The sequence below is a fragment of the Protopterus annectens genome, chromosome 10.part0 (assembly GCF_019279795.1).
Source record: "Protopterus annectens isolate FY-2018-M chromosome 10.part0, PAN1.0, whole genome shotgun sequence".
In the NCBI taxonomy this organism is placed as follows: Eukaryota; Metazoa; Chordata; order Ceratodontiformes; family Protopteridae; genus Protopterus; species Protopterus annectens.
In genome coordinates, this window is record NC_056744.1 from 463,120,995 (window position 1) to 463,143,150 (window position 22,156).

At 38.2% G+C, this 22,156-nt stretch overlaps 1 protein-coding gene across 1 annotated transcript in view; it reads right to left on the reverse strand.

Moving 5' to 3' along the window:
* Positions 1-22,156, reverse strand: part of SLC6A9 (solute carrier family 6 member 9) — a 1,267,030-nt gene that overhangs the window by 982,715 nt on the left and 262,159 nt on the right. Inside the window, exon 2 of the mRNA XM_044085361.1 lies at positions 16,993-17,166. The gene's annotated coding sequence lies outside the window, so the exon portion shown is untranslated. The remainder of the gene's footprint in view (positions 1-16,992; positions 17,167-22,156) is intronic.

Sequence of the window (22,156 nt, forward strand, 5' to 3'; positions counted from 1 at the left end):
GAAGGGACTGAGTCTGAAGCTGTTATATTTATTAGTCATGAATTTGTTAAATGTAACAATGAACTTTCCATTGGAACTTTTCAGACATATAATGTCGATTTCTATGTCTTGTTTTACAGCATGTGTGCTAACAATGACATCATTCTTAAAGTCTGCATGTGATGACGAAGGACATGACTTGCAGAAGAAAAATATAATTAAATCTTGTAATGGATTTAAAAATGTTAATTACAGCAATGTAGATATTTCTGATGTTTACTATAATCTATTTCAGAAAGGTTTTACATTTGTTTCTGCTGGGAAAAATGATACAGTTGACCCTGTTTGAACTACAAATATTCACTAGGAAGTTGCATTTAACCTTCTATTTTAAGAACATGGAAAAAAATAATATGAGTAATAACTGGATGTGGTACTTTTGTTGGAGCAGTACTTTTGACCCCCCCCCCCCCCCCCAGCAGCCACATCCTGCTGTCACCCTGTTTGAAAGAATGTTTGAAAAAATATTAGAAGTAGCAAAAAAAAGAAAGTATTATTATTGTTGTATCATAACTAAGAATATATGGCAGCTTCTTTATGACGTTGTAAGCAATAAAGGCATCAGGATTACGACACGCAAAAGTGAGGTGGTTTGATAATGCTGAGCATCATAAACTACTCAATGAAAATGTTTCATCTGCTCAGTAATAGTAATCACTATTGCACGGTTCCTGCAATGAGATTAATGTTGTACATCACAAATCTGGTAGCTTATTAACTGATACCAAGCTGCAACATGCTATCATCCCAAAACCTTACAAGTATTTAGTAGTTGAAAAGCCTGTGATATCTTCAATTCTTGGTATACTGAAAGTGCACAAAAATATAAATGATCCCCCTTTACTCTCCATAGTGTCTGCAGAGGGTTTTAAAACTTATCCTCTGGCAGCTTACCTTGAAAGTCGACTGAAAGTGTTCTAAGACACCCATCCATAAATGGTGAAGGATTCTTGGGACTAGGTAATCTAAACCAACAAGCATTTCTTACTGAAGGGATGTTTGCCATTATAGATATGGTCAATTTGTTTTCTGTTATCTCACAAATAAAAGGTTTAAAATGGTTCCATTAGCAGTAGAGTAGCTAGGTCAGGGTAAGGGGACAAATGCCCTGGATGCAAAATGTTGGGGGAGCACAATCAGCCGATCCTGATTACTCTGTAATGCAATACTGGGTTTTAAAAGCCGGTACTGCATTTGTGGTCAACACTGAGTGCTGTAGCACTCCATCTGTGGTCTAAAATGTATCAACTGCTTGCTACAGTTTAAAATAAAAAAATATATATATTTTTTTTTTAAGTAAAAGTTGAGTATTGCAGTGCTCCAGGATATAAACTGTAGCCACTGTTTGCTGCATTTTATAGCAATCCCCACAGCAAGAGGTTCTCCTGTTCGATTCACGGCTGGAGTGCCTTCTGTGTGGAGTCTGCATGTCCTCCCCACAGTCGAGTGGCCTCCGAAAGACATGCGAGAATGGGCGTGCCTTCTCTGAAGGTTGGGCGTTAGGCTGGCAACTCGGCACCATAAAAAATCTACTGCCAATCACTAGTGGACCGGAGTTCCGCTGTGGAGACCCCTAACCAGGAAAAGCCGAAAAGACAAACAAGTTTGCTACAGTTTAAACAGTAGTTTTTGTTTGTTTGTTTTTTAAACTAAAATATGAGTGCCACAGCACTCCTTGCAGGCAGAGTACCAACTGCAGCAATTCTTTGCTACAGTTTGAAAGAAGAAAAAAAAATTACTATTATTTTTTTTTCAATAAAATATGTTAAACGAGGGTTGGGGGCAGAGCACATAAATGGGACCTGAATGGCTGGGGTGGGGGGTGGTGTCATGCAACTGGCTACTTAGTTAGTATACCAGTAGAAGGAGCATCTGTTTTTTTTTTCATCTTCAATGGATGAGCTGGCAGAGGGTGTGGCATATATCTAACTGTAATAAACTGATCAATTTCAAATATATTGGCTTATAACAGTGAACTGCCTTTTTTTTTTTTTTTTAGCTCTTCACTTGACAAACTGAAGTGGTGGATTGCTGGTTCATAGAACTAGCCCAGGGCACTGGCTAAACCAGCTACGCTTCTGTCCAGGAGGTCCTTTTAACATGTGATTTTATTTCTAATGTGGACATTATTGTTTTTATTATATTTATGGAAACTATCTTGGATAATAATTTTATGCATTTTGAAGGAGGATTTTTTAAACAAAGAAGTGGATTGGCTATGAGGGCGGCATGTTTCCCCTTTATGCCAAGTTAGTTATATGGTTTTGGAAAAAGCAACTTCTTTTGTAATTCTCCTCTCTCCAATGTGTATACATACATATATATATATATATATATATATATATATATATATATATATATATGGATCCAGGTTAGTACATCGACAACTGAGAAGATCGACATCCACTTCTCCGACACGAAAACACCGACACATGAAATAATCGAAACTGCAAATCACGGACATTTAACAGGTAACGGGTTTAAATTTTGCTAATCATGCCTACCATGTTTTAGTAAGTGTGGCAGTGTTATGCATGTGTTACGATCATTGTATTACTTAGTCCTTATGGTAGGCATGATTAGTGAAATTTAAACCCGTTACCTGTTAAATGTCCATGATTTGTAGTTTTGATTATTTCATGTGTCGGTGTTTTCGTGTCGGAGAAGTGGACGTCGATCTTCTCAGTTGTCGATGTACTAACCTGGATCTATATATATATATATATATATATATATATATATATACATATATATATATATATATATATATATATATATATATATATATATATATATATATATATATATATATATATATATATATATAAATATATATATACATATGGGTCTACTTCTATTTACCAAAAGGCCAAAATACCAATGACCACAAGGCCAAGATGAAAATCACAAAACACGGAATCATGAATCAGGTAAGTATGCACAGCGCATGCGGATACTTGCCCAAAACAACAGCAAATAACACACCACCTAAAACCCACCTAGGTGGGGGGCTACGCCAACCACAACCCCCAACTATATATACCAACTCTGGGATTGCAGTACAGTGGACAAACAGCATAATCCCCCTGTGAAGATTGGTAGAGATGGGTGAAGGCTGCCAGCCTAGTCAAATAGAATTTGGTGCATAATAATATCATTGGTAAGTACTTTGAAATGTTGAAATGCAGGCTTGCTTCTTAAATGAAAGAATATGTTGTGAAAGGTTGAACTAAAAAGAATGTGGCAACATTGCCATCTGCTGTAAAGAAAGTTAAGTCAAGCATTTCTTGCTGGTCCTTTGAAATTAAAATTACTTTGTCCGTTCCTCTGAAGTTAGAATTTGGAGTCGATGAGTCTGGAGTAAGCATCCTGCCTATTGTTTTAACTTAAGAAATAATTACTAGAATTTACATATGCAATGTCCTTTATTGCTCTAAGTGTAAAAGAATATAAATGCGGTTTCTGTCAGCCTGGGAACACCAGAAAAGTGTAAAAAGATGATGAAATGTTTTATCAGAACTGCAGTTTCAATTTCAACAGAGAGAACCAGAGATTATTAAGCATTTTTTGACTTGACTATCCAACTCACAGCACTCTGCCTTGCTTTATACGTAAGTTATTTTAGAAGTGTGTTTTCTTTTAGGAATAACCAAAAATTAGAAAGATTAGACTAAGTGTTTTTCCGCGATGTCAGAACTGTACTACTAACTTATTTTAAGTATTTCTGTGGGATCTCTGAACTTTTGACTAGCACTGTATAGTAGAAAGTATTGTCTTGTTGTTTTAATTATTTATTATTAAATATTTTAAAACCTTTTAACTGTGGTTGGTTTGTGTAGAGATAAGTTAAGTTCTTAAGAGTACTTGCATGCCTTTGGTAAAACTGTACAAGGCCACTCTAATAGCTTTAGCCCTGGGCTATACTACTAATTGGATATTAATATTGCACAGTAATACCTGAACACCCTTTTAAGGGCCTTTGAGTAGCTGATAAATATTAGCTGGGTGGTGGCAGTAATTACTACCATATAGTCTGGGAGAAAGGGGCACAGCTGGTGAACCTGTGCCAGCCTTCCCCAGGAGTGTCTGTGTGGTTGTATAACCTCTTCTCAGAGTGGATGTGTGTGTGCATGTGTCAGCTACTTGGGCAGGGACACGAAGCACTGGTTGGACAGAGAGGGTGCTGGAGATTATAGCTTGCTCAGCTAGGCTGAGATCTGGACCCTACAGCTATGCCAGTGGGGAGTCTTATTGGAAACCTGAGGAGCAAGGGAGCGACCAGCCCTGGACTGATTGTGATCTCTGTGTGCTCTTAAGGGAAATTGCAATTTACTATGTGTATTTATCCTTTCCTCATATATGAGACGCCCTCTCTGGTGTTAGTGGTAAGGATTGAGGCTCCCTGATTGCTGGGCCAGGGCACGGGCATCACACACCCCCATTAGACAAGTGTTAGACAAGTGTTCACTTGCCCTGTGCATACTCACTTGATTGGTGATTCCATGTTTCGTGATTTTCATCTCGGTGTTGTGGTCATCGGTATTTCAGTCTTTCGCAAAACAGAAGTAGACCCATATATATATATATATATATATATATATATAAGATTCTTAGATTACATTTTTATTTTTTGGAACTTTTTTGGAATACATCGATGTGACTGCTACTTTTCTGAAATTCACTCATAATATGTCCCATGAGGAAATCAAGTACTTAGACATAACCATTAGTAAGAACATTGAAACAGGCATGTTTCTTTCAAGAATTTGCAGAAATCCCACCTTTTCTAATTTATATTTACATTTCAAACAAAAAAAAAAAATAAATAAAAACGCCACAAAAAAATTAACAACTGTAAAACAATAAAACACATATTTTTGACCTCACCGAAAAAATAATGAAATAGTTTATTTAGCATTTTCATCCACAATGTTGTTAGACTTCTTCACAATATGTATTTTTATTATTAATATTTACACTTTCAAAGTTATCACTATTTTTGGTAAAATATAGGATCAGTACAAGGCCAGATGGAGAGCTTTGCAAAAATATTTTCAGAGGACATCACTCTAAAAATTAGATGGAAATGTTGACAGGTATGTTTTTATACAGAAGTCATCTCCATGACCTTCTATTAACACTAAGAGATTAAATTTTGGAAGATATGATAACTAAATTTAAATCAGTTCTGAAGAAGGGCTTACTAGCCACTAACATCATTGATTATTATTAAAAGGCATCTGTGAATGGAGTCAATTTTAGAAGAACAATGATACACAAATATGAGTCTGACACCAACACTACAAAATTATTACAAAACAGAACTGGAAAATTGTTAGTTTGATGGAGCCTTGGAAGCACTGAGTAACAGGTCCGACTTCACATATAACAGGCTTACAAATATTAAAGCAAAATCAGAACTACAAGCACCGAAAGTAACTGGAAACATAAGCAGTAGAAAGGAATTACTGAAGTGTGGTTATTGCACACACACTGTTATTTCATTTATACACGGCTAAACACTGAAGCTGAACATGTGAAGAAACAAATTAATATTTAGGATAAAATATACATGTGACACAATATAAATTCATTTATACAGGCTCGAAAATGCAACTGAACATGTTAAAAATGTAATTAAATTTAACAGGAAATATACATGTAACAACTAAAATGGTAGTTTATTTTTGTTTCTGTGACTATTGTACTAATTTTATAAGGGTAGACCCATATCCATGTAAATCTATGAACATAATTATGACATAGAAAAATAGAAATTATAATAATTCACTTTTTAGACACACCTTGCAAAGCAAACAGAAGTCCTTTTTATTTGCTATTCTTCAGCGCATTTCTATCTTACCCATCATAACTAACCAGATTTTTGCAGAAGGTCCAGATTTTTGCTTCACATTTGTAATCTATTCCTTATAAAATTTGTGGTTTTCTGGCAAAACACAGAAGACTGATGTCACTAAATAGTGACACACATTTAAGTTTTTGACTCCATACCCTTCAGAAAATGCATGTTAATACAAAACCTATTATTTTATCAACTTTCTACATTTATAAGTGCAATATTTAAAAAACTGTCCCTATTTTTTGGACCTCTGTCCCCTATTATATTTGGCTTTGTCCAATATAGCCTATGCTAGGAGGCTGAATGGTATGTGCCAGCAGAGATACATGGGAACTGAAATTACAGTACAAACTGATTTGTAATGTGTGGCTTAATTCAAGACAATATCTTGGGTTAAATGATACCTTATCTATTAATATTTATTAAAATTATGCACGGACAAATTATGAAACATAAGCAACTGTGGAACTTATCAAAACAATGTGTTTTTATTAATATTAACTTGACTGGCTGTTACCACATGCTTAACAATTTTTTTTAATGTTTCATCAGAATGTTATTTTAATAATTATTCTAAAAACTGTTTTATTTGCAGTATAAATGTTTGGATTCTTATTTATTTTATTCTGGTGTGCAAGTACATTTTAAACTTAGGTAATCCTGCAAAAAATGTTTACAGGAGAAGAACAATTTTCGAAATTTGCACTTCTGTGTTTTCAGCTTGTCAGCACTCGGCATTTCAAATGCCAACATTTCAGTAGTGAACCTACTGGTAATCCTGACCGTAACACATACTGTGTTTTTCATATTTTTCAACAAATGGTAGGATTACAGATGGCAGATGACAGGTCATTTGTTATATATGTGCATCAAGATAATGTACCCGTTTCCTACATTTAGTAATGTCAGAATTATTTCTGAACTACTGTTTTTTGCCTTGTAGGCAAAGGGTAATGGGGGCAAACTGAAAATGATTTGTGAAGAATTTTATTACATTAGGGTCCTCATATTTGTGGATGTAAATATTTATTCTGAGATTGTTATATGCTTTTGATTATGTGCCTGTGTGTCTTTTTAGCTATGTAAAACAAAAAAAGAATTATTTAGGAAAAAAAGGTATGGCCAGCATAAAGCCTACTTTAAATCGAAGGAAATCAGATGAATTCACATATCATTACCTGTTAATGGTCTGATAATGTGTTGCAACTTTTTTGTAATGGCAATTGAAGGTGCATATGCTGCATTTTGCAAGTGAATCCTTTACCCTGATGTAGCCTTTGTGGGTAAAAGCTTAATACTGCTTGTCTATTATTTTATCTGGATTTGGTGTGCCATCACTTATATTCTACATATCCAATAATTCAGGTATTTAAGACAGAGTAGGCCCTCATCCATAAATGCCCTGGCCTCATATAATACTCATTCATATTTTCCTGTGAGACAGTTGCTGTAATACCTCCTGCCTGCACGAAATCTATAATTTGATGCATCAATACCTTTGACTATCTGATTTCTGTTGCTGAAATAAAATGGATATTGCTAAATGTTAAAACGTATTCAGGAACTTTAAATGTCACCATTGTTAGGCAACCTCTGCCATTTACAGTAGAAGAAACCACAAGAACCTCATAAAATCTGCAAACAAAAGCAAAAACAAAACAGCTGAACTCCTGGCCTTCCTAGAAGGAAGACTAGAAGCTGCAAAACTCTTCAAACTCCATCTTTCCAGTACTTTGCGCTCATCCTGCAACACATAAACATCCGGTGATGTAGCAAAAAAAAAGGTTAAGCAGAGTCTACTAAAGTTGGTTCTTTTCCCTGGTTGCCTCAGACCAGTAACAAAAATATTTAAAATTTCAACCACAGCTATACAGATGGCTGAAGTATCAAAACCTTAAACACCATTTTAATAATTCTGAGACAGAGGTTGTCTAACCAGAAAGAAACGTGACCATCTTTAATAACAGAATTGGCAGTTTTGGTAGATAAATGAATAAGATATATAAGCACCCCACCACTGCTTTATACCAAGAGTTCTGCTCTCTCACTGAAAGAGACCAACATAATTCCTGAGAGCTCAGAGCTCTGTATAACATTGCCTGGTTTAAAAACAAACAATGAAAGATTCAAAATAAAACAGAGTAGCGGCAGAACCCTATTTATAAAGAGTACTGATGTCTACTGGGGAATGCTTCCCCAACTGAGACTTTGGAAGGTCCCACCCAGACTCCCCTGGAATGAAATTCTCTAATTCTAATACATTGAACCAGTAGGATTTGACAAAAACCAAAGCAAGCAAATAATGGTAGCAAATGACAAAATACAAGTAGCAGTTTTGATATATCAAACCTCCATCACTTAATGCTGAGCCTGCAAAAGTAGGTTCTCAGTCAAACAACTTCAACCTAGGAAGATTAGTCATAAATTAACATCACCAAATAAAATGGCATATTTCAGTACTGATAGGTAATGTAATATTGTCATTATCTAGGAAAGAAAACAAAACAAAACTTGAAGAAATGCAGAGGGGAATAGAGGGAGAAGGGTAGAACATGAATACACAAATTAAATAAAAGGGAGAGGAGACAGAGACCGTGCTAACAGACAGGTGAATTTAACTCACTGTGCACATGTTACTCGGTTAATTAACCTCTCACTACTTGAAAAATGTTTCTTATTCTAATCCTTTATTATTTACATCCTTTCTCCACACAGTTACATTGTCTGATTTAAAATAATCTACTGTTCTTACTCAAGTTAAACTCAACTGCTTGTGATCACATTTAATGCTGTAGAACAGGCAAGCAAAGGAAGTTCACATGAAACAAAATCCATCCCTGTCCATTTTCAATCGCAATTTAGATCTATGGATGTGAAACAGGAAATTTACTCTAGGACTGTCCCCTGTACTACCAGTGGACAGAGGAAGCTCCTAAATGCTTTATCTCATGCATGGGTCCCCTCGAGTTATCTATGGTATGATTCCAGTTATCCTTGTTAGGGGTAATACAGAATTATTGAGCATGTGGTGGGGTGTTATCCATACCACCACAGCAAAGGTTATTCTATAATCTATTTGGACAGGTTATTTCAAGCACAGAAAGGGAAACTGGCTAGGCTTAAAATGGCCCACAAGGGCAGCTAGCCTAGTACTTACCTATGAATCTATGAATGTATGTAAATAGCTAATCAAATGATTAAAACCAATGAGCTGCACTGAGGTATGATTCAGCAGTCAAACTTCAGGACAGCCCAGAAAGAAAAAGCTAAACAGCAATCTCTGCACAACAGCTTTGTCCAAAAAAAATACCACAGTCCAGTAGGTCAAGCACTAGCTTTATTAAAGAGGTTTCCAGTACCAAGAGAAACATTTTTAAATCTCTTTGGTGCTGGGAAACTCAAAGGCTGGTGAGATGTAAATACTGTTGTCTGTTAAAATGCCAGGTTTTTGTGAAATAAAAAAAAATGAGACCATAATAAATCATTTAAAAAATTTTCCCTCCTTTAATGTGACCTATAACATTTACAATTCAATTGATAAACAAACAAATCTGTTAGGGGGAAAATATAAAAAATAAAAAATGTAAAATAAGCTGGTTGCATAAGTGTGCACACCCTTAAGCTAATATTTTGTTGAAGCACCTTTTAATTTAATTACAGCATTCAGTCTTCTTGGGTACACACTTTCCATCAATTAAAGAGACTCTGATTAACCCCAAATAAAGTTCAGCTGTCCTGGTAGGATTTTTCTGACATTTACTCAGTTGCCTGCTATGGCAAAAGCCATGTTTCACAGACAGCTTACAAAGCATCAAAGGGATCTCATTGTTGAAAGTTATCAGTCAGGAGAAGGGTACAAAAAAATTTCCACAGCATTGGATATACCATGGAACACAGTGAAGACAGTCATCAAAAAGTGGATAAAATATGAGACAGCAGTGACGGTGGAAAGAGTAAACCCGCGGTGGTACAGCAGTAGCATTGTTGCCTCACAGCAAGAGGTTCTCCTGTTCAATTCACGGCTGGAGTGCCTTCTGTATGGAATCTGCATGTCCTCCCCGCAGTCGAGTTGCCTCCAAAAGAGATGCATGAATGGGCGTGCCTTCGCTGAAGGTTGGGCGTCAGGCTGGCAACTCGGCACCATAGCAAAATCTACTGCCAATCATTAGCGGACCGGAGTTCCGCTGTGGTGACCCCAAACTGGGAAAAGCCGAAAAGACAAACAAGTGACGGTAGAAGGAATTGGACATCCCTCCAAAATTGATGAAAAGACAAGATGAAAACTGGTCAGGGAGGCTGCCAAGAGACCTACAGCAACACTGAAGGAGGTGCATGAATTTCTGCAAGTTCTGGTTGTGTACTACATGTAACAACAATGTCCTGTATTCTCCATATGTCTGGGCTATGGGGTAAGATTGCAAGACAGAAGCCTTTTCTTACACAGAAAAACAAAGGAATCTTAACTATCAAAAAAGTCAACTTACTGTGGCCTTCTATCTTTTCAGCTAAACAACACAAACAGTCAGACACACATTTACCCTACATGCTCTTTTCTCCAGATCTTCTAGTCTCCTCTTAAGTCTTTGAGTGTACTTTATAAAGAGCTATAACTGTATTTCTTGTTTGCAACACTTTAGTTTATGTCTCCTCATCTTTTTTTCTAATGTTGCCATCTATACTTATTATCAACGCCCACCCCTCTAGGCATGTCTAAAGGTCAGTTCCCTGTGCTTTCTCCTATTAACCTGGTGAACTTGGGCATCCAAAGGCAATGTAGCAACTGCCTCATGTACACTGACAACCCTCTCCTCTTACCTTTCAACACTCAAACTTGCAACAGATGCACTTATATATCCAAATTGGAAGCCACACACTCTCCAGCCAAGATGGGAATAGTTGGTCAAGAGGAGAAGGTCAACACTTGCAGCACACCACATGGAACACATAGCCCTCCAGAACACACATCAGCACTGTCTTCACATAAAAACACAAACCACACAGTCACCTTTGCGGACGCTCTCAATAAAAATCTACCCAAGCATCAGAGATCTCCAAGGCAGAAATGCACTTGACACCACAACACAACACTAAACACGAGACACATAATGCTCCTAAACAGTGTGCCACTCAACCAAAGCCCCTAAGGCAAAACAGCATGCCCAACACACTAATCATAGGTGACTTGTTAGTGAGGCAAACTGATGTCCCACTCACTACGTTGAATAAGGAGAAAGTAACAGTCAGCTGCCTGTCAGGTGCCAGGATCCGCCACATAACGCATGCACTCAGGTCCCTCAGCAACAGGAACAAATATGACTCTGTCATTGTACATGTGGGTGTGAATGATCTGAGACGTACCTCCCTGGACTGCATGAAAAGAGACACGGAGGAGCTCTCGGATTATGTAACCCAGGCGGGTATGACCCTAGCCCTGACCAGCATCCTACCATCACCCAAAATGATACCACAGTACAAGCAGAAAATGACTGATTTCAACAACTGGCTAAGTTTCTGATGTCACTCTAAGGTGATCCAGTATCTGTCTGCCTGGGATGACATGACTGACAGACTTCGACGCTTTGCCAGAGATGGCCTGCATTTGTCACCCCTGGGCTTCCGGGTACTGGCCAAGGCTCTTGCCACCCTTATAGTGCCTTTTTTAGGCAGTGTTCCAAAGAGCAAATTACCACTGTAACAGCTACAAACAAATACAGTCTGAGGGTTATGCTGCTCAACACTAGAAGTCTAAATCTCAAACTGCACTTGCTCGAAGTACTCCTTAAAATGGAGAATATCAACATTTGTGCTGTAACAGAGACCTAGTTCAAGGCAGCAGAAAGCACCCATGCACTACCAGGCTAGAACTCATTCCACACCTTTCAGCCCCAGAACTTGGACCGAAGCTCCAAAGGCGGTGGTGTTTCCATATTCATAAAGGATGCACACACCTCCAGACTGGTAGCCCAACATAACGCATCAGAGATACTTCAGGTGCAGTTAACATTGGGTAAGACAGCGATTCAGGTCATATCCTGCTATAGCTCCCCAACCATTTCCCAAGACTTGCACTCCATGTTCCTAAGCACCATGGAGAATGTTAGGGTCCATCCTAACACTCTTTTAAAAGGTGACTTCAACTACCCCTCCATTAACTGGGTAAACTACTCATGTACCAATACACTTGCCCAATATTTGCTGGAGTTCATAAGTTCATTAATTCCAATGCCCTGGACCAGCTCGTTCTTAACCCCACTAGAGGTAGCAACATCCATGACCTGGCCATTACTAACAAGGGCGACCGTTGCTCTACACCAATAGTCAGCTCCTCCCTGGTTATATCCAACCACAAACTAATCACCTTGGAAATACACCCCCCCCCCCGCAAAGATAACCACCATAAAAAAGTTCTCCAAAGCTAACTTTGGGCTCCTAAAAACAGAGGTGGCTAGCTTCATGGCACCCATGCAAATGGAGAATAGTTGTGTGACTGCAGAATCATACACCAATGCACTGTACAAACACGTACACAAATGCATCGATCTTACCATACCTAATAGAACCAAGATGCTCTCCTCAAAAGGAAGCCAAACTGGTGGTCCCCTGCCATAAACAAACTCTACAAGAGAAGGAGGAAACTTATACAGAATAAGGTGAAGTCCCAAGACTGGAAAAAACTCCCTTATCAGCCTGAACAAAAAGTTGAGATCCCTCATCAAATCCTCTAAAGCTAGCTATGAAAACAGAACTGCAGCAAATAGTAAAGACAACCACAAGGCCTTCTATAGTTATGTAAAGAATCTCCACGGCAATACCCAGATTTGCTCTGAGCTACTGCACAATGGTACCTCCTATATCGAGGCAACAGATATAGCCAGTATACTGGCCGACAGATTCAGTGCCAACTTTACCCCTCTCTCCCCCCAAAGTAGATTGCCAGGCACCCAGTATTACTGCTGTGCAGGTTAAAACAGCACTGTCCAAGGCCAAGAATACAGCTTCTATGGGACCTGACAATATCCCAGGTTGTGTTCTACATGAACTACAGAGTGAACTGGCACCTCACCTGTGTGCCCTGTTCAATCACAGCCTCACCTCAGGCTTTGTCCCTACCGAATGGCACACTGCTACAGTCATCCCTCTCCGCAAAGGAGGAGCGACTACAGACACTGGGAGCTATCGCCCCATTAGTCTGATGAGTCTGATATGCAAACTATTTAATGCATCATCATGGACCTAATAAACAAGGTTATAGGGAATCTCCAAACTCTGGATCCCACACAGTTTGATTTTGTGAAGGGTAGATCATGTCTGCTCAACTTGGTTGACTTCTTTGAGTCAGTCACCACAGCTGTGGATGAAGGCAAGATGGTTCATACAGCCTACCTTGATCTGGCCAAGGCTTTTGATACCATTCCCCACTCAGGAATCACAGAAAAAATCACTAAGCTAGGCATCAACCCCTATATCACCAGATGGGTTGCAAACTGGCTCACAGATAGAACCCACAGTGTGAAAGTAGCTGATTCCAAATCAGACTGCCAACTAGTCACGAGTCGAGTCCCACAGGGTTCGGTCCTGAGTCCTCTCCTGTTTGGTATCTACTTCTCTGAAGTCAAGGCCAACACGAAAGGACTCTGGCTGACAAAGTTTGCAGACAATTGCAAGTTGGGAGCTATTATTCACTCCCCAAGTGATGCTGACATCTTACAGAATGGCCTCATTGAGACCAATGACTGGTGTCAGAACCATGGCCTTAAGCTCAATGCCAAAAAATGTGTCGTCATCCCCTTTGGAAAAACCCAGTTCCCATGAAATACCACATTGATGGTAGTCCAGTGAACACAGTAGGCATTATAAGTGATCTGGGAACACAGGCTGATAGCAACCTCTCTTTTGATCACCACATTGCCACTGTGGTCAGAATGTCCTTCTATGTGGCACATCTCATTACTAAGGGTTTTGCATCCAGGAAGAAAGAGGTCATTGTCTCCCTTTACTCTTCCCTCATTAGGTTAATCATGGAGTACAATAACCCATTTGGTATGTACCTCACTAGACACCTGCAACAACTGGAGAGGTCACAAAAGTACCTCACAAGGAGGATCCTAGACCTTAAACACTTGTTCTATATGGACAGACTCAGAAAACTCCAACTATTCTTGGTCTCATATCACCTCCTTAGAGGCAGTCTCTGCTTGACTTACAAAGCCATGTCTGACCCAGCTGTTTAGAAATGCTATATCTAAAGAAATCCCAATCCCTCTGCACCACACGCTCCAGAGACCTCAACGTCATTACCACAATTAACAGAACATGCTGGAGGGACAGGTTCATAACCCAGAGACTCCCCATGCTATGGAACAGACTTCCCATACATGTCAAGCAGAGCACCTCGCTGACCCTCTTCAAGAGAAATCTTGATGAGTGGATGGGAAACAGAAAATTCACCTCGGGGATAACTCCAGTGGCTCTACTCGACAGAGGCACTGGGAGCTAAGGACGGGTGGGCACTTTGCCAGGTTAATCCTATGGGCTAGTCTTGTAAAGGCCCCAGGGCCATTAGCCTATTACACACCTATGAACCTGTTTGATGAGAACTGGAGTCCATAGTTTCTTGCATCAACTAACAATGTCCCAAGCTGTCCACTGCATTAGGTATTGTACTTAGGTCCACAGAACATCAATGTGTTAGGTCTGCATGCATGTATGCTGGGTCTTATTCCAAACCCATTTGCAATGTGAACAGCACCCTGTAGTTTCCCCACATCTGCATAACAAATACAAGGAAAAGCTCCAACTCTTTCTCCATGCTCACTGGCTTGTAGGTCAATCAGGTGGTTTCTGCAGAATGTTAACACAGTGCATTCATTAAGGACATTGTTTCGGTCTAAAATTCTTGGACTAAGCTTCAAGTGCAAGGAACAAGTTCACCAATCTGCCACACATGGAAGTTCTTGTCAATGAATTCTAATTGTCATGACAAGCTCATTGAAAGACAGTGTCGTCCATTAGTTCATTCTGGACAACATAAGTGTTAAAGAGACAGCATTTTTCAGAGGGAGATTGCTATAAGATGGAATTTTCAGTTTTCCTGGCCAGCTATGAATCTGAACTCACAGTATTTATTTTAGAGACCACAGTGAGCACATCCCCTGTATGAGGACATTATTTTCTTCAGGATTATGGGGGAGTCAGAGCTCATCCTGCACTCAGTGCAAAACGGACAACAGACACACACAGGCAATTTTGAGGTCACCAGTCGACTGACTGAATATCTTTAGGATTTAGGAAGAAATTGAAAGCACCCAGGTAAAATCCTAAAAAACTCTGTAAGGACATGCACATGGTCAACATAAACGGCATCCATGTGGGAACATAGCCAGAGAACTAACTGCTCTGAACCAGCACTGTTAACCTGACTGCTGTTCCACTATGGCACCTAGACTTAGAAATTCTTCTACAGTAAACACAAATAACAGCAATACAAAAATTCACACGTCTTAAACCTAAATTAACTAACTCCACTATTAACAAGTATTTCTGTCATCATATGTATTATAAAAACAATTGTCAAGCTGAATAATCCATATGAGTACATTTTAGCAAGGTAAAGATAAAATCCAAACCAAGACTTCCAATGTCCTTGGAAAAGACTTACAATCTTTGCCCAGTGCCACTATTAATATAAACAGTACAGACGTTCCATCATTGTGGTTCTAAAGCATAACTGCCACCATTTAAAATCTTATAGTGCTTAAGATATTGTCTTAATGACAATCATCAGAAATGTCTGAGACAGTGGAAACAGTAGACAGCAAATGTGCTAAATTATTAAGATCAACTTGATAAAAAAGTACTGCTCATACCATTTACCAGGCAAGGGGAAATACTCGTGCAACACAGAACATTAAAAAATCTGGATGAAGACTATGTTATAAAACAGATATGGATATATGCATGCAGTAAACATGGAGAATGGAATTGACTGCACACATAAAGGCTTTGCAGCTGTGGACACTACTCAAGCCTCTCAACCTAGGCAGCTCCATGCCATAAAAAGGGATAAAACTCTATGACTCTGACCCAGATTACCTGAGACAGAGTAGAAATCTAAGAGCTGGAGTAGACCTCAAGGGAAGATGAGCATGAGTGTATATTGTCACCTTACCTATCTCAAAGGAAGGAGACAGACCAACCCACTGCTGTACTGTCCTCTAGCAATACCAGAGGCCAAGGGCAGCAGCATGCAGGTCATGATATGAATATGAACACACAAAGTAGGGGGCAGTACTGTATCTGCAGGTCAGAGCAGGTTAGGAAGCATGCATGCATCACACATGCTGGTACTGTGTCTTCCTATGACATGCATGTCACATCCGTGAAGAGTGGAACTGTGGCCATAAGTATAAACTTCCTTCCCTTTACCATTTGTGAGGGATGAGGGAACAAATTCCCTTTATGATTGGATGACAGCCCCCTCTGGTCAGCTCAGGCCCCAGTGGGAATGAATTCTTCTAAAAGTAGATGAAGGGGCTAATCGTCGTCAGTCATGGGAGGATCTAGCCTATCAGCCTAACAGTAACTATGTATGTAATGTCATCAAACCTCCACTGAGTTCCAGCCAAACCTTTGTACGACTCACAGTCAAAAAGAAATCTGATACAACATCTACACAACCATCATTCTATAAGCATAGTTTCAGAACTACAGCCAGAGACAGAAACTGCCAGGTGGTACTTTACTTTTACTATTTTATATTGATACGTTATCTGGCAGCCTTCACAGACATCCAATGCCTTTTCCTCAGAATCAGGTACCTCACAAAATAGTGTAACTGTAATAACAGTTAAAGGGTCAACACTCTGCTTCACAGAACAAAGTACCCCGATGTAGTAGGGATTTCCTCCTGCTCCAGAAGACACCCCAAGTGAATCCTAATATAAAATACCTTTATTTTAACATGTAAGCCTAAGCTAAGTTGAAAGTATATAGACACATACGAAAGGGAGGTATGCAGTTGGGTTGAAGGTGCAATACCTTACAAAATAGAAAGATAGCTATTATTAGACAGGAATAAATAAACAGTTTCTTACCTGGGTGACAGAAACAAAATATTTGATTATCTGTAGGAGACTTGTTTGAGGAAAGTTTGGAGATGACTTAACAAGATGACAATGCCAAAGAAACATAAAATTCAAGTACTTCCCAGTTCTGGTCTTGTGATCAATGCCAGCTGACGTAAAAAATAGAAAAGGTATTCATTGATCCTAAAACAGAGAAAAAGGCTTTACATTTCAGCTACTAAAGCAGACAAATTAAAAAAATATTTTTTAACAGTAAACTCTAAGACATGTATTTTAATTATTCAAAGGAAAATCTGTTTAATATTTAGTAGTGTGAGTTGAGACCTAGAGGGCATTGCAAGGTTCAACTGAAAAATACTCTAAGCTTTCAGGTAGTGTTTTGTATTAACTGCTTAAAATAATTTTAATTGGCTGTGTCTTGTTATGGGCAACAAGACTGCAGTGCTAATACAAGTCTAATTTTCAGACTAGTTTTCTCAGTCATTTAATACAATGGAATGACAAGAGCTTAAAGTATTTACTTATTCAGTGCCTTTCAGCAATAGAGGGGGAAATGCACTGTCTTAACTCAGATTTTCTCTGAACAGAAATCATTTGGAGTTTCCTCTGATGTTGTTTTTGGATTTTGTACACAGCGTAAGCAGGACAATGAGTTGTGGAAGTTGTTTTTGACAAGTACATGAGCTCCACCACAGCATTTTTGGCATTCAGACAGGAAGTGGATGTGACAGTGCAGTGTCTATGTTCATTGTACTGCATTCTTTCCCAGACTTAGTGATGAGTGTGACGGCAGAAGCTTAAAGTGTGATTAAATTAAGCACAGACACTCCACTGTTAATGGAAAGATCCAAAAGTCCCTACCATTCAGCTTTCACATCACACTGCTCACAGACCTACAGTAAAAACAACTGTACTTCGTTGAAGGATACCAAAAACAGTCTGTATAAAACAGTGCTGTTCAATTTCACTGCTGAAAATCAGGCACATGAAAAAAGATGGAACACTAGTATCTTACCAAAATGTAAAGTGTACCAAGAAAGCTAATGTAAAACACAAATTCACGTCAACATAAATGCCGTCATTTCCATGATAGCACCTCCCCCCCGGTGAACACCAAAAACACCAACATCAAAAAAGTGTATACTTGAAGGATAATAAATTAAGACAGCTCTTCCTATTAAGGATTTCCTTCAGGTGTTGAAATTTGCCTCCTTTGTTTCCTGCTTTCCTTGAGTACACTCACTTTATGCTTTGTGTATTCTCATTTACTTTATGTATGCTGTAGTTATATAAATAAATTCAAACTTCATAATTTTGTATCTACTGCACCATCTCCGAGAAAGAATAAGATATAGATTTTTAATATTTTAACTGATTATTCATTCTCCAAGGAGCTGCAACCTTGATGTGTGAATAAGTTTGTGGGGGGGGGGGGGTAAGCACTCCACATTGGGTGTAAAGAAGAAGGCTTGGCCTTCTGCAGAAACACTTGTGCATTGTGTAATTTCTAGAAACCTTATTCCATTTTTAGTGGTTGTGTTTAGATCGTATATCTACTCAAATGAATAGTGTGGAATCAGGGTACAGAGTTGAACTGCGTTATGACAATGTACCCTAGGAGAAGTATTTTTCAACATCAATAACATTAGCACAATGTTTTAAATAAATTTAATTTCTAGATTTTTGTCTGTTGTATTTCATTAACTGCTATATAACCACTTGTATGGTACATATGCATATACAAGGAGGCTGACAGAAAAAGTCTTATTATCTGCTGAGTTCACCCCACTGTTGCATCTGGACTCTTTGAAGGTGTTCCTCTTTAAATCTTTTTTCCTCTTCTTGCTCTGACCTGTGCACCTGTCAGCCTTTCTGGTGATTTACACTGTAGCAAAGCCTCAGGCAGCACACCTGAGTTTGCTCCAACCTTTCTGTGGAACAGTATTTTTTTCAGGTCTGCCCTGGGACAATTTCAGACATTATCAGCTTTAGCCTATCTGGTATCTGATGTTTGTTTCACTGAGACATACATGCAGCGCACTATAAAGCATTACCCATAGATCACTGGTAATTGATGTATCTATCAGTGTTACTGCGGTTTCAGTGAAAATGTCAGGAAGGAAGGAACAGTAAGCACTGAAACACCTAGTGGTACAATCGAGCTGAAAGCAGCACCCAGTGTGAAAGCGTGACTTTCTAAGAACTGACCAAAACCTGCACATTACTTTTCTATACAAGTAAATTCTCTAAGGCAATGTGGCTGAGCTTCGTAATGACCGTACTTAATTAATTATAATTCTTTTCTTTTATTCCTCGCCAGCCTAAACATCTTGAACCTGACCACAGGGTTCTATTCATCTATCCCACTAGCCAGCTCAGGATCCTGTTTCACTGCATGCAGTGCTCTCGAATTTCTAGGATGCATAGCTTTTGCAGTTTACCAGAGTGGGGGCAAGTGGGCCTGCCCATTTAGAATCTCAAACTTGTATCACTAGTGTTCTCATAGATTTGCATATGGACATGAATTAGTGGGCTGCATGCAAAGGATAACTGTAGTTCCCGCATACGTGTTTTGTATTACTTTAACATTTGTAAACTATAAAAAGAGATTCCATGAAATGGTTACTTAATGTGGGACTACATTGTTTGGTGGTTATGTAAAGCAATTTGCTCATGAATAATTTCCTATGGTTGTTTAAACCAATTTGCTCATAAATAAGTTCCTATCTTTGCACTGCATTACGTAGTGCACGAAGAGCCGAATTACATTTTTTTTTTGCATTGGTGAATGTGTTTGGTAGCTGCTTTTTCTTGTGGCAAAACTTTTTATACAAATGTTTTCCCTACAATCATGCCACTGAGCTTAAAAGTAAACTTTAACCTCAGTGACATCATGGTAGTGAAAATGTGAAGTGCATCCATAGACTTTAATGGGCATATTGCCATGCATGCACAGCAATGGACCCAATAAAGTCAATGAATGGAGTGGTCTCTGCCTACAGTATGCCAGGATGGACCACAATAATTTTATTTGGGCCTTGGTTTAATAAAAAGTTTATGAAGCTTTTTATTAAAAAATGGCCCAAGTAGATACTAAAATAGAACAACACAAATGCAATGTGGCACTTAACTCACTAGATATCATGGTGCACCCATAATCATAATCAAATCATTTTAAATGACTGGACGTGGCCACTGAATCATTTACATTGTGGTGATTTTTTCTTTTAACTCATTTCCTCCAGTGGCGCTCAGGAAGTTTGCACTGTAACTTCCAATGGGTAGAGCCTAAGCTTTTTGACAGAATCAAATTACGTCCTCACATTTCAAACAAACGTTCTTATCTCTGGAACCACAGGGGTTATGAAAGAAGTATAAATGGCAAACCCTTCAGCACAAACTAGTTTTATAGTGGTAGTATTCTTTAGGTTCTACGTCTTAAACTGGATTTTATAACACATCGTAACTATTAAGTTTGTAATATTTTGTAAATAACTTACAATATCTCAGCATATATGAGGCTAAGCAGTACTGCCTGTGTTACTTGTTTGCTGAATATTTAGAAAAACATGAAATTTATATCTATATAAACATTACGTGAATAACAATCAATATCTCTTTACCTACACTAGACAAAGGTCAACTATCAAGTTCAGTTTGCCATTGTGTAAGCTTTATGATGAAATCTTTTAATACCTTGTATGTAATATGATTTTCAAATTATTGTTGCAAATATGAACAAGCAATATTTGACGCCTACAGATGTCAGTAGGCTGTAATTGCAGAAGTACCCAGAGGTGTAACTTGGCTGTAATGACTTAACTCAAAAGACAACATATTAGTACTGATTCCAAAAAAACTTGTTCTCAGTATAAATGACCACTTACACTGATAGCAGGCAGAGAGCAGGTGTTTTGGAATCTAGTCCCCGTAGTAAGCCTGTTTATAGGAAGGCCTTCCACTAAAGTAAGTTTACACTGAGAGCAAGTCTTTTGGAATTAGGGCACACTTACATTGAGAGCAGCTGTTTTGGAATCTGTCCCATTATGTTTATTTAGTCAGTAAATTAATCTGCGATATTTAAAATAGTTTGAAATTCTTTCATTTTTTTTTTTTTATTAGAAAGCTGAAGGTACCTGATAATATTTTAATAGTTCAATGTTTCTTTATTGAAACTTTTGCTTATGATGGAAAGAGCTGAAATGAACTTGAAATATACAGTGGAGAGTTTAATGCAGAAACAGTCTCTGAAATGATATTGTGCTCAGGTCATCATGAAATCTGATGCTGAGTTTCAATGCCCTGAAATGGACTACAGTATGATCCCATAAACCACATCACTAAGTGAGAAGACAAGAAATATCCAGATGAAGGTACTGTTTATTTTAACGGAGGTAAATGGCTGCAAAGTATTTCTAAATGGTTTCTTTCTTTAAAGTTAGTTAGAGAACAGTTGCACAAAAGGCCAAAACTCGGTAATTTATTAACTGTTTCAGCCTTTATTTTAATACTACATTTATAAGACAGCATATCATGAGGTCTGTCACTTTCACGCAGCATTTTTTTCCCAAAGCCTGAGTCTGTTAAAATCCTGGGGGCAAAATAAGAAAACTGCAAGTACAAAAGTTTTCCTGCAAATATAGCTAATTTTGCCACCCTATAACTATTGAAAATGTTGATATTTTATAATGTTTTATAGTAAAACCTGCAAACAGCCATGGCTTCCAATAAACAGAGATATGCAGTGCCTATACTTTCTTGGATCTAGGGCATACTCAATGTGTGAAATACTTAAAACATGGTTTTCATTATTTGTCTTCACAAGGAATGATTATACAAAAAGGATATGGTGACAGTCTTGGTGAAAATATGACATTTAATTTATTTAATCCAGTAAAAAAATATTTAATAACATTCAAAATTCTGACATAGAAACTGTTTAGTTAGTTATATTGACTTTTGTCAGTGTGAGTTACCTGTCATCTTTCAAAGTAAGGCAACAATGATTTTTTATAACCTAACAGAATATTGTGCATTTGTTCTGCATTATCAACATTTATTTACATGATAAGAGAATAAGTTTAATTACTGCAAATACAGCTTCATATTAAGGAAGTCAGCAAAATTTTTACCAAAACATCCAGTATACTCATCGTGATGCCTGTGCACTGGC